Here is a 13,857-nt window from a genome sequence, read left to right as displayed (position 1 = left end):
TCCAGTACAATTACAACTCTGATATTTCCCGATCACATGGAAAATTGCTCAGGTATGTCCTGTGTGCAAAAAGCACGACAAATCCAACCGGCCAAATGACCACCCAATCTATCTACTTTCATTCATCAAGAGAGTGATCTCACACCCAGGTCATAATTTCCTAGCGTCACATTCACTGGTGTCTACTTGTTCCAACAGTGAAGCTTGCAAAATGGCACATCTCCTGTGAAGGACTCATGAATGGTATACAGAAATCTCCATTTAAAATTGAATGCACAAAGAATGGCAAAAGTCCAAGCATATGCAGGCAAGGTTTAAACATCCCCACTCAAAAGGATAGGAACCAAGACGTCAATGTGGTCTGAGGTTGCTCCAAAGCAAACATGAATACAGCTGCAAAAACAAACATTTAATCACTTTGCAAAGCATGAGCACTCTGTTACAGCAACAAGCACTCCCATTAGCAGTTAACTTATTACTAAGGAGACTGCCTTGAGACTTACAATATCACCTTATTTATAATTTCTAGTCTCTCATTTTTTTTTTGGAACATTTGAACTGATTGTTCCATATGAGTACATATTCCTTAAAGTTCTCTCAGGATTCATTAGTCAGTCTCACATCACCCAACCAAATAAGGAACTTTTTATCAGCTCCCAAGCTAATAACAAGAAACAATACAGCCCCCCTTTTACCTTCAAGATTTTAAAATTTACATTTATAAAATCTACTTTTTAAAAATCCACAACTTCCTGGGACTTGGCCTCCAACCCATGCTTTAAGTAAGTTGAGACTACATGGCATGAATTAGAGTTAAACGAGAGAGTCTGCAGATACTGTGATTGTATTTTAAAGTGCTAATGTGCTGGAGAAACTTAGCAGGTCATGCAGCGTGTTTATCAGTAAGATACATAACCAACGTTTCGTGCCTGAGCCCTTCGCCAAGGTTTGAGCAAAAAGCAAGCAGCTGCCTAAGTAAAATGGTGGGGGGAGGGGCCAGAGGAGTAGCACAGGCCAACAGGCAAGAAGTCATGGGCCGGTAGGAGGGCAGAAGACAAAAAAGCTGGGAAGTGATGGTGGGAGGGAAGAGCTCTCTGAATGGAGAAGGAAAGGGGTTGAGAGGTGGAGGAAAGGAGACAGAAGGATGGGGAAAGAGGGAGAGAGAAAGAAAAAGAGACAGAGGAGGGGCCTAACAGAAACAGGAGGTAGATGTTAATGCCATCTGGTTGGAGAGTGTGTCGGTGGAATATTAGGTGTCATTCTCCTTATTTATGGATGGCCTCAGTTTGGCAGTGCATGAGACCAGAGACAGACATGTCGGCGTGGGAGCGGGGCACGGGATTGAAATGGTTGGCCACTGGTAGGCCCCTGCTATTGAGGCAGACAAAAAAAAGATATGACGGAAGTCAACTTTAGTTCAAAGTGTAGCAAGCCTGGAACTTCAGTGTCAGAAAGAACTTCAAAGTCAACAGTTGGGTTTCATCACAGAGCAGAATCTAATCATTCCTCCAGTGAGAATTTTTAAGTTTAAATTTAGAGATGGAGCACGGGAACAGGCTCTTCCGACCCATGAGCCCGTGTCACCCAATTACACCCAATTAACCTACCAGCCCTGTCCCTTTTGAATGGTGGGAGGAAACCGTAGTGCCCGGAGGAAACCCACGCAGACATGGGGAGGAAGTACAAACTCCTCACAGACAGCACTGGATTCAAATCCGGGTCACTGATACTGCAACAGTGTTGCGTTAATCCTACGGTAACCAATGCCGCCCTGCCATGAAGCCAAGGAGAAATCTATCAGGGCCATCCTTTTTTAATTTATTTCTTTTTATCAGAGAACATAAACCTCACTGCAAAAACTGGCATTTATTGTTATCCTTACTTGTGACAAAATATATAGATATGTTTTTGGGAGATAAATTGGGGCAGCTTTTTTTTAGTGTAGGTCACATACAAACACTTTAAAACAGATCTTATTTAAAATACTGGAGCTCTGCCCCAAGCTAGACATATCAGTTCCATAGCTTTTGTAAGAGTTTTGGAGAGTGCTCAAGAGACTTCACTAATGGATTGTTGTTTACAAAAGGCAACAGATGAAAGATCTTGTTGGAGCTGTGGATTGTCTGGAAGAGAACTTGTTGTTCTAAGAGGGTCATGTGGTTTTACAAGCAAAGAGAGTCAAACAGGCTTTCTCTCAGAGAGAGGGAGAGAGAGGCACACAGAGATCAGTTCTGCCGTGTTACAGTTGGCAACAGCAGCTGGGACTGGAACAGAACAAGCTGGCAAGTTTGTGGAAGATGGCCTGGTCAAAGCCCTTGTGGTTCATGCAAGAGGAGAGGACTGGCTGTCTAATGTTTCACTTGGAATAAGAGAAACAAAAAGGAACTCTGTGGTGACCTGAATGAAAGAAGTTCTCTTCTCTAGAACCTTGAAGAGGCAAGTTTCATCAGCAAGACACTGAAATGGGTGATGGAAGTAAATCAGTTGTGGATGTCCTGGAACAACAAATCTCTCTCTGAAAATCAGCAAGAACCTTCCTGAGTGGCAAACATTTACCTTTCAAGCACCAAAGCCTGGTGAACTTTATAAATGTTAAATTCTGTGCAGAGTATAAGAATTGCCTGCAACCAGTGAATGAAGGAATGAGAAGTGAGATTGGACTGTGAACCAAAGAACTTTTCTGAACTTGCACACACATTACACACATGTGCGCTTAGAATTTGAAGGGGGTTAAGTTAGGTTAGTTAAGTTAAAGTGTGATTCTGTTTTCATGTTTAAAGATAATTAAAAGCAACTTTTGTTTAAGTAACTATTTGTCTTGCTGCTGGGTTTATGGGTCCTCTGGGCTCGTAACATATCTGATCCCTGAGGTGTGGCTTGAGGATCATTTCCAAGGGCAATGAAGATAGACTCCATTTGAAAGGTGGAAGATTCCTTTAAAAATTTCCTTGATGAATTTTATCACCAAATGCTAGTTTCCAAAAGCTAATTTCTTAATTCTACACAGATTTACTTCAATTTTAATTCCACAGTTGCAATGGTAGATTCCAAAGTCATGGCTCTGAACCAGTAGTCAGTGTCTCTGAATATCTGTCCATCACTTGTGCACCAATCTACAAGTAAAATAATGCAAATGCTGAAAATCCAAAATAAAAACAGAAAAATGTTCCACAGGCTCAACAGGTCAGGCAGCATCGATGATGAGAGAAACATCGTTAAAGTTCCAGGTGAACGACCTTTCATAGGAACCTTGATCTGCATAATGTGAGTGGAGGAAAGTTTAGGGGAGACATCAGAGGCAAGTTTTTTTTTACGCAGAGAGTGGTGGGTGCACGGAATTGATGGCTGAGGGAGGTGGTGGGGCTGGGATAATAGAGACATTCCAAAGTCTCTTAGATGGGCATGTTGATGTAAGAAAATTAAAGGGTGATGGGGAGGGTTAGATTGATGTGGAGTAGGTTTACATGGGTCAGCACAAAATTGAGGGTTGAGAGGCTGTAATCAGGGGTGCCTCGCAAATTGTTTAGTTGCCAGAGCTCACCAAAAAGGGCTGCAAGGAGGTCACAATCCTTGGTGGCCACCATGTTGTATTTGGCATTGTATAATTGACAGTGAACTGTAGAACTATGAAGTAGGACAACCGGTCATGGAAGAAACAGATTTATCCAAATAGAAAATAGGGGTCAACTGGGTGGGTTTGCTGCACTGAGCGGGCATGTTAGGTGCTGGAGAGGTCCTTTAGGGGCCCAATGAGTTGCTGGAGCAGTTCTCCATTGAACTCCGCCAGTACAGCACCCCTGGTTGTAATGTTCTATGTTCTGTGTTCTGTTCTGCAAATATCAGAGTTCAGAATAGAACATAAAACCATAGCTGCAGCACAAAAACAAGCACCTTTGTCCCTCTAGTCTGTGCCAAATCATTTTTTTGCCTAGTCACTCTGACCTGCACCCAGTCCTTAGCCCTACATACCCCTCCCATCTATGCACCTGTGCTGCCCAATCACACCCAATTGGTACGCTTCGAACAGTGGGAGCCCCCGGAGGAAACCCACGCAGACTTGGGGAGAAGGTGCAAACTCGGGATTCGAACCTCAGTCATGATCGCTGCACTTTAACAGCATTCCGCTAACCGCTATGCAACCATGCTGCCCCTGTGGCAGTTCCCCATCGCCTGCAATTGGAGTCATAAAGTCATGGATTCCTTCCACAAAGAACTTTCAGCCCAATCAATCCATTTCAACCAAGCTGACATTCTGGGCTAATTCCATTTGCCTGCATTTGGACCATATCCTTCTAACCTTTTCCCATCCATATATCTGTCTGAATGTCATAATTGTACCCACTTCTATACCTTCCTCTGGCAACACCTTCCAGATATATCAAGTCATCTGCTTGCACAAGTTCACCCCAACGAAACAGCGTTCTCCACTCCTCGGTGCAAAGCAGACGTGGTGCACATTCAGGCAAATAATACATGTGCAGGTGTTACGAGCCCAGAGGACCCATAAACCCAGCAGCAATAGATATTCACCAAGACAAATGGTTACTCAAACAAAAGTTTCTTTTAATTATCTTTAAACATGAAAACAGAATCACACTTTAACTTACCTAACAAAGCCCCCTTCTAATTCTAAGCGCACGTGTATGTAATGTGTGTCCCAGTTCAGAAAAATTCTTTGGTTCACAGTCCAATCTCACTTCTCATTCCTCCAAGTTCACTGGTTCCAGACAATTCTTATACTGTGCACAGAATTTAACATTTATAAAGTTCACCAGGCTTTGGTGCTTGAAAGATATCTGGTTACTGCTCAGGAAGGTTCCTTTCAGTTGAGAGAGAGATATGTTGTTCCAGGACATCCACCACTGTTTCCTTTTTAATCAGCCACTCCAGTGTCTTGCTGACAAAACTTTCCCCCTTCAGGGTTCTCCAGATGATAACCTCTTTCTTTCAGGTCACCACAGAGTGCCTTTTTATTTCTTTTATTCCAAGTGAAACATTAGACAGCCACTCCTCTCCTCTTGCATGAACAACAAAGTCTTTGATCAAGCTGAACAAAGCTCTTACAACCTGTCTTCCAAAATGGGTTTTCCATGAGCTTGCCAGCTTGTCCCGTTCCAGTCCCACCTGCTGTTGTGGGCTTAGAAGTGATTGTGTGTGTGTGTGTGTGTGTGTGTGTGTGTGTGTGTGTGTGTGTGTGTGTGTGTGTGTGTGTGTGTGTGTGTGTGTGTGTGTGTGTGTGTGTGTGTGTGTGTGTGAGAGAGAGAGAAAGCCTGTTTGATTCTTTCTGCTTGCAAAACCACATGACCCTCTTAGAACAGCTCCAGATAATCTGTGGCTCCAACAAGATCTTTCATCTTGCCTTTTTGTAAACAACAATCCATTAGTGAAGTCTCTTGGGTACTCTCCAAAGCTCTTACAAAGGCTGTGGGGCCGATATGTCTAGCATGGGGCAGAGCTCCAATTTTTCAAATAAGGTCTGTTTTGAAGTGTTTGTATGTAACCTACTCTAACAAACCTTTCCCAATTTATCTCCCAAAAGCATATCTATATATTCTGTCACAGTATATTTATCAGATTGTCTGGAATGACAATACTTGAAGCATCTCTGAATGTAAATTTGATGTGTTGATAGATCAGGCAACTCCTTCCTACTCAGGAGGTCATAATAAATCCAGAATTTTGGAAAAGGGAATTGCAATTTTGAACAGTTGAAAGACCCAAACTAAAGTATTATTTCTTCCCTTAGTATCTGTGTCATTTCAATTGAAACACCCCCGTTGAATTCCTCTCGTTCCCAGAGCACCCCTCCTCCATCTCCTGCCAACCTTCCTCTGAAATCCCACCTTCTGTTTTTTTTTTCAAAAATCTCACATTTTAGATCAGGAAAAATGAAGTGTTGGCAATAAAGAATGACACAGAGGTCAGATGTTGAGTACATAAATCTTGCTCATTTTCTGAGATCAAGTCAACTGAAATTCTCATTTAATTTTCTCTGCAAAATCAAAAAGCAGCAAGAATGTGCCATACATTTACAGTGAGCATTTGTCATGCTATTACGGATAAAATATTTGCAGCTCCCCTGGTACCTTAGTTCATACATTCATTGTAGGACATGGTACCGAGCCAGACAGATCATAAGGTCCCAGGTTGGATTTCCAGTCTGTTGCCGGGTTTCAGCCAGGACTACAATGTGACATTGTAATTGGCCTCAGCAGCCTTCCACTGAGGAGTGGGAAATTAGGACAATTCCTTGTTGCAATCCAATGACCTCTGCAGGGGAGTGCCAGGGCAGATCAGTAGTGCCTTCAGTCAATCAGTCTGCTGATCCGTTATGCCTAATGCTCACCATAAATGTAGAGGAAAGCATAAGGGGTGGGACTACAGAATAATACAGATCTGCCGTACAGAAAGAGGTCATTTGGCCCATTGTGACCATGCTGTCCAACAAAAAAGAGCTAATGCAACACCCCGTCTAGTTCTTGGCTCACGGCCTGAAAGCTGATGACACTTCAAGTATTCATCCATGTGCACTTTTCAATGTGATGAGGCTTTTTGCCAGAGGAAATGACCTCTTGACTCCATCACTCTCTGAGTGAATTTATTTTAATTATATATTTTTTTAATTTAGACATACAGCACAGTAAAAGTCCCTTCCGGCCCACGATCCCATGCCACCACCACCCCCCCCCCCCCCACCCCCGATACCCCAATTAACCTACATTCCCCAGACTTTTTTGACGCGTGGGAGGAAACCATGCAGATACAGGGAGGATGTACAAACTCCCTACAGACAGCGCCGGATTCAAACCCGGGTCATTGGCACTGTGCATGGTGACCGTGCCAGCTCAGCTTTCTCACCTTCTGATGTCTGATGTGGTCCTCTCTGCTGAAGCCTTTCTTCTTCACTCCATCTCATCCTTTCAGGTTATGTACCTTGATGAATCCTTCACCCCACCCCCTCCCCTCCTCTTCTTAATCAGACAACCTTGGACTAACCAAAGCAGAATGCTGGAAGAACTCAACAGGTCAAGCAGCATCTATGAAGGAAAAACTCCAAACCTCCCCAAACTTCTGACTCCTGACCCAGCGATGCTGCCTCAGAGCTCCAGAAGGTTGGGTTCAATCCTGATCCCAGTGCGGTCAGAGTAGAGATTGGACATGCTCCATGTCACCATGTGGTTCCCTCTGGGTGCTCCAGTTTCCTCGCACATCCCAAATACATGCAGATTGGTTGGTTAGTTCATGTGTTGGGGTGTGGAATCTGGAAGGAGGTGGGTGGTTGATGGGGAGACTAAAACAAAGTTAACACACAGTAAAATCCCCATTTTCTGGAAGTCAAGCAACTGGCAAAAAAAAATGCGGAAAATAAATAGGTAAAAAATACCTATTTAAAATTGGTGCCACCTAGCTGTCAGTTCACGAACCATACAACATGCAATCTCAAGCAACCAGCAATTTCACTTATCCGGCATCTAACAATACCCATAGGTGCCAGATATACTGGGGGTTTTACTGAAAATTGATTACTAACTCAGACGATGGGCTGAAGGCCATTCCCAGATGAATAACTCCCTGACAGCACCCAGCTAGAGTCAATAGCTTCAGGAGATGGAGAAGCAAAAGGAAGGGAGAGAGCAGAGTGAAACAAATATCTTCAGCCCAATGTTATTATGCAAACAAGACAAAGCATAAAATTAAGTTCTGCACCACACAGGCACAATCATTCTCCCTAAAAAACACTTCCCAAATAAATAATAAAATCAAGTTAAGCAACAAAGGGACTTTCCCTCCACATTGGATGAAATTTCCAAATTGTTTCTATTCGAAAAAAGTCACTTTCATGATGGGAAATAAACGTCAATCTAGTATTTTTGTCATTCAAAGAGTCATTGATTTCTTAAAAATAAATTTAGGAACTTATAGTCTTCCCTTGCAGAGTAAGGACAGAAAATGACCCAAAGTTTGACATTGAACTGCAATGTTAAACTTTTTTTTCAAATGCTGCCTGATGTTAGATTTACTGCAGAAATAGAAAAGGTGTTATTTTTTCAAACCTTAAGGCCTGTCACTTTGAAAATTCCATTCTGCTTTAGGTTGACTTTAGAAACGCACGATTTGAAGGTCTATACAGGAGCAAGTTGGGTGGGGCAGAATTTTTGATTTTTTTTACATTTAACATAAAGATATGAGTTATTTATAAAGTATAAGAATATCTGTTATTTGAAAACCAAATTTGACTTGGTTTACGCTCCAAGGTGTCAAATTGAAAGCTCCCCTCAGTGAGAAGACAGCCTCTGCTTGACTCAGCTGTGTTTGCACTGGGTTTAGTGTCAAAGGACAGAGTGGATTATTCTGCCCCTGCACCATCTTGTGACGTGAAACTGCCATAAAGTTAGTGGATCTCTAAAAACAGAACTTGAGAAAATTCTTCCCCCCAGTGAGTAGTTGGAATGAATAACTAGGGGTAGTAGAGCAGGCAGCTTCACAAAGAGAGCTGGGTAAGTATCTGCAAGGCAAAGATTTATAGGGCTACAGGGAGAGGGTTGGATTGCTCCCACACTTAGCTTTTAAAATGGAGCTACATTGCAATTTCCTCTCGCAGAAGAATGCCTGGAATGTTGAGAAGGCTAAATCACTAGCTTTTAAAATAGAGGTAGGTAAATTTTTGAAGGACTGGGGAATTGAGTGCTCTGTGGGGGGTCTAGCATAGAGGAGGAGTTTCAAATGAGAATATAGAACAAAACAGCACAAGAAAGGGATCTTTGGCCCACACATTTGTGCCAAACATAATGTCCAAATCAAATTAAAACTCTGCTGCTTTGACATAATGTCCCTCTAATCTCTACATATATGTGTCTATCTAGTAGGGTCCTAAACACTACTGTTGGACCTGTTTCCACCACCACTCCTGGCAATGATAGTGATCCTGTATGCATGACCACTAGCAAGGTCTTGATTATAGCTCCTGTTTGATTAGACTTGTCTGCCAGCAGGAAGCTGACACAGAGCAGGAGAGTGCAGGATGTGAGATCTGTAATGGAGGCTTGCAGCCTCATGGCATGCGTCATGGTGCTGTTTACATCAACTTTAAAATAAATAAACTTTTCCTTCATCCAGGTGTTGTCTACGAACTCACGAGTGCAAGATGAAACATGGTGTCACAAGTGGGATGAAGGAAATTAAAAGGAAATACTTTAAAAGGAACATCTAAAGTTAGCAACTGATTAGTGGAGAGAAGCTAACAAAGTGAAAAATGGAAGGATTACATCCATCAGCGAAACTTCAGTTGACAGGTTATGTGGCTGAAAATTTGAACAGATTCAAACAACATTTTGGATTGTATTTAGTGGCAGTCGGAGCTGATGGGAAAAGTGAAAAAGTGATGAAGCCCTGGAGGTGTATAATAACTTCACATTTGCTGCTGAAGGAGACAAAGTGAAATTGGAAAAACAATGGAACAGTTTGAGGCATACTGCATATCTAAACATAACGTGATGTTTGAGAGGCACAGATTTTTCACATGTGGACAGAAGATGGAAGAAAATATTGATCAGAATGTGACTGAATTGAGAAACAGAAGCAAAAGGTGTGAATTTGACTGACTTGCTGATAAAAGACAGATAATAGTCTAAGGGAAAGACTGCTAAGAGAGCAAAATCTAGACCTGGAAAAAGCCATAGCACTCCATAGAGCTACAGAAACTGTAAAAACACAGGCAAAAGAGCTGTTCAGTGAAACTAACTGCAACGTGGATTCAGTGAGCAAGAACAGACAAAAACTGTTTAACAAAATGACCACCAAAGTAGAAAGAGAGGCATGGCCAGCGAATAAAAATGAAAGTGGCAATTGAAAGCCATATCGTTGATGCAATGCACAACACTTACCAAAAAACTGTCCAGCATATGATAAAACGTGCAATATGTGCAACAAATGCAACCATAATAGCCCATTGCTGAAGGAATCAAGTGCAACAAAGCAGATGAAAGGGAGATAGAGAAAATCTATGTAGACATTGTGACTGAAAACAAGAAAGAAAACAGACTGGAAGTTGAAATTAAAAGTGAATGACATGTACATTTCAGTTAAATTGGATACTGGAGCACAAATTAATGTAATAACAGAGACTGATTTTAAGAAGATTAGACCCTGACCACTGATGAATGGAATAAAAGTGAATGTGAAAGGATATTCAGGTACTGATATACCAGTGCAAGGAGAATGCATGGTCAAAGTGAAACACAGGACAAAGAGCATATGCTAGCATTCATCGTGATACCAAAGGATGTCCAGGCCATACAAGGTTTAAGAGCCTGTGAGAAACTGAACCTGGTAAAGAGGCCTTGTTGTGGAAAGAGAAGGAGAGATCGTCTATGATGAACTCATGAAGGAGTACAATGACCTATTTCAGGGTCAAGGCTGCCTTCCAGGAAAACACATGATCATGGTGGATAAACATGTGCCACTGATAATACATCCATGCAGAAAAGTTCCATCTGCACTTCAAAATCATCTAAAGGCAGAGTTGGACAGGATGGAAAACCTGAACGTGATTCAAAAGGTAGATGAGCCAACGGAGTGGGTGAGTTCACTCATCATTGTGGACAAAAAGAATGGAAAACTTAGAATTTGCCTGGATCCAAGAAATCTAAACAGAGCAATAAAAAGGGAGCACTTTAAGCTTCCGATGCGTGAAGAAATCATGTCACAGTTTGAAAATGCAAAGTTTTTCAGCAAATTAGATGCATCATCAGGATTTTGGCAGTTGAAATTGGATGAAGCAAGTTTAAGACTGTGCGTGTTCAATAGTCCATTTGGCAGATACAGATTCCTAAGGTGACCATTCGGAATCGTCTCAGCTCCTGAAGTGGATCTCAAAACTATCCATATGTTCTATGAGCACCTGGACGGAGCTGATACCTCAATGGATGACATCATAGTTTGGGGAACCACGAGAATGGAGCACGATGAGAGACTAAGGAAAGTGCTGGAAGCAACAAGGAAAGCAAACCTGAAGCTGATTAGAGAGAATTGCCAGCTCGGGGTGTCAGAACTAACATTTGTAGGAGATATTATTGGCAGTGAGGGCATCAGACCAGATCCCAGAAAGGTGTCCGCCATTGGGAACATGCCAAGGCCACAATACAAAAAGAACATACAGAGGTTTCATGGAATGGTCAACTATATGGGTAAATTCATATCCAACCTCTCAGAAGAGATGGCCCCATTGTGAAGACGAACAGAAAAGAACATTGAATGAGAGTGGAACCATGAGCTTGAAAAGTCATGGAGGGAACTAAAGAAACTGCTCACAGAGGAACCAGTTCTAAGGTTTTACGACCCAGCGAGACCCATCAAGATATTATCAAATGCATCACATAATGGGCTCGGTGCAGTTCTTCTGTAAAAATATGATGACTGGCAACCCATTGCATATCCTTCACGCTCAATGACAGACGCGGAGACACGATACGTTCAAATTGAAAAGGAGCTGCTCAGCATCACATACGCCTGTGATAGATTTCATCAGTTTGTGTCAGACAAGCAATCAGGGTAGAGACTGACCATAAGCCCTTGATTGTATTGTTCCAAAAGCCATTTATTTAATGCCCACTTAGAATACAAAGAATGATGATTAGACTGCAACGCTAGACACTGAATGTAGCGTAAACTCCGGGTAAGCTAAAGCTGTTGACTCAAGAGAGAGCCTGCAAACACCAAAATGGATGAAGACATGAACACCTTCATGGACATGATCACAAGTGCACGGCCCATATCAGATGCAAAATGGAGCTCATAAAGTCAGAGACAAGCAAAGATGAAACACTGAGACAACTGAAAAAAGAATCTTGGATGGATGGCCCAACATGAAGCAGGACTGCTCACCTGACGTTTCAGAGTACGGGATCTGCAGGGCGGAGCTATCAGCGGTTGAAGACATCATCTACAAAGGAAGCAAAATCCTTATCCCAAAGAGTCTGAGAAAAGAGATGCTAAAAAGGATCCATGGATCTTGGAATCCAAAAGTGTAAGAAAAGAGCACGACAGCTGATGTACTGGTTCAGAATAAACAATGATATAACAAATGAAGTACAATATTCTGGAAATATCAAGCAACCAATCCTGCAGAACAACTAAAGCACCATTCAGACCTTACCAGAAGGTAGGCACTGACCTATTCGAATGTCAAGGGAAGGACTATCTTGTAGTCACAGACTATTACTCCCTGTATCCAGAGGTGTGTAAACTGAAGACCACCACTGCAGATGCTGTAATAACAGATGTGAGAGCCATATTCACCAGACATGGCGTGGCAAGCAAGGTCTTCACAGACAATTGCCCCCAGTTTTGCAATTCAAAGTTCCAACAGTTTGCCAAAGAGTGGGACTTTGTACACACCACATCGTCCTCATTTTCTACAGTCCAATGGTCTAGTGGAAAAATCAGTACAGACAGTGAAAAGATGATGAAAAGGCAAAATACAATGGAACAGTCTTCTACCAGAGCATGCTAGTAAACCGCACAACACCTCTCGAGTGTGGTATGTCTCCAGCACAACTCCTTATGGGACGAAGGCTAAGATTAAACCTACCCATTCAGGAGAACCTTCTAAAAACAAGAGAGGGGGAGAAAGTGAGGAAGTTCAAAGAACAAAAGAAAGAATAGCAAAAGTATTACTTTGACAGAGGAACAAAAAACCTACTGGAATTCTACACTGGTGACCAAGTAAGGCTAAAGGTCAAAACAAACTCCTCGCTGAAGTCCAACCAAGATCATACACCATTCAGACAGATGATGGTGCTGTTTTGTGAACAAGATTTTCAAATCAGTAGATGGAAAGATAGATACTGTTGAACAATGAACTACAGACACTGCCTTACTTTCATTTTTTTCTTTGCTTTGCACTATTTTTATTTATTTTGTAAGGTGGTTTACATAAATGCTAACACTGTGAAGCTGCCACAAGACACCAAATTTTTTGACACGTTCATGACAATAAATTCTGATTGTGGGGTTCTGAGAGAAAAATCAATAAAGTGCACAAGTAGGACTCCTTAAAAAAAGCCCCTGGTTGAGTTTGTTGTTGAGGAGTCTGACAGTGGAGGGGTAGCAGCTGTTCCTGAATCAGGTGATGTGTGTGCACTTATACCTCTTGCTTCGCTGGATTATTAACAAAAATGCCTGGCTTTAAAGATGATAACATGCCTCCAACCACACCCAGCAAGCAGTCACCTACTCTAGAGCAAGGGATGGAATAATGGAGGAACCAATGGCGAATGAAAGAGGAACACCTGCAGGTTCTCTCCTACTTGGGCATAATTCTGACCGGTGATTCCTGGAATTCACCCCCCAACAGCATTGTTGGAGTACCTTCGCCATAAGGTCTACGTCAGTATAAGCAAGCAGCTTATCACTATTGACCCAAGGGTCATTAAGAATACTCAACTTCCTAGAATCTCCTACATCTGCAGCAGTCATCAGCGCGAGCTTTATACCTGTGTAAGTGGCTCACCCGCTGGGGCAAATGGCGGTGTGGCTCCACGGCTGGGAGAAGGAGACGCTGCCGAAGAGAAGCTCGAGCGCATGCACGATTCGGCTGAAGGTGCCGATGTTGCTGGCGTCTCGAGAGGAGAATGACAGCAGTGACACCCAGAGGAGGAAGGAGAGGCATCTGATCATGGAAGCAGCATCAATGAAGAGAACTACAGCAGCATGGATGAAGAAGATGAACAAGAGACTGTTACAGTATCAGGAAAGGGCAAAACGACTAAGGAACAAAGGAAAGCTAAATATACCATTGAGGATGTAATGAAGGCTTTGGACAAGAAAGAAAAGCATACAAATGAAAAAACTTAATAT

Source organism: Narcine bancroftii, chromosome 1 (assembly GCF_036971445.1).
Source record: "Narcine bancroftii isolate sNarBan1 chromosome 1, sNarBan1.hap1, whole genome shotgun sequence".
In the NCBI taxonomy this organism is placed as follows: Eukaryota; Metazoa; Chordata; class Chondrichthyes; order Torpediniformes; family Narcinidae; genus Narcine; species Narcine bancroftii.
This window is presented reverse-complemented; position numbering follows the sequence as displayed.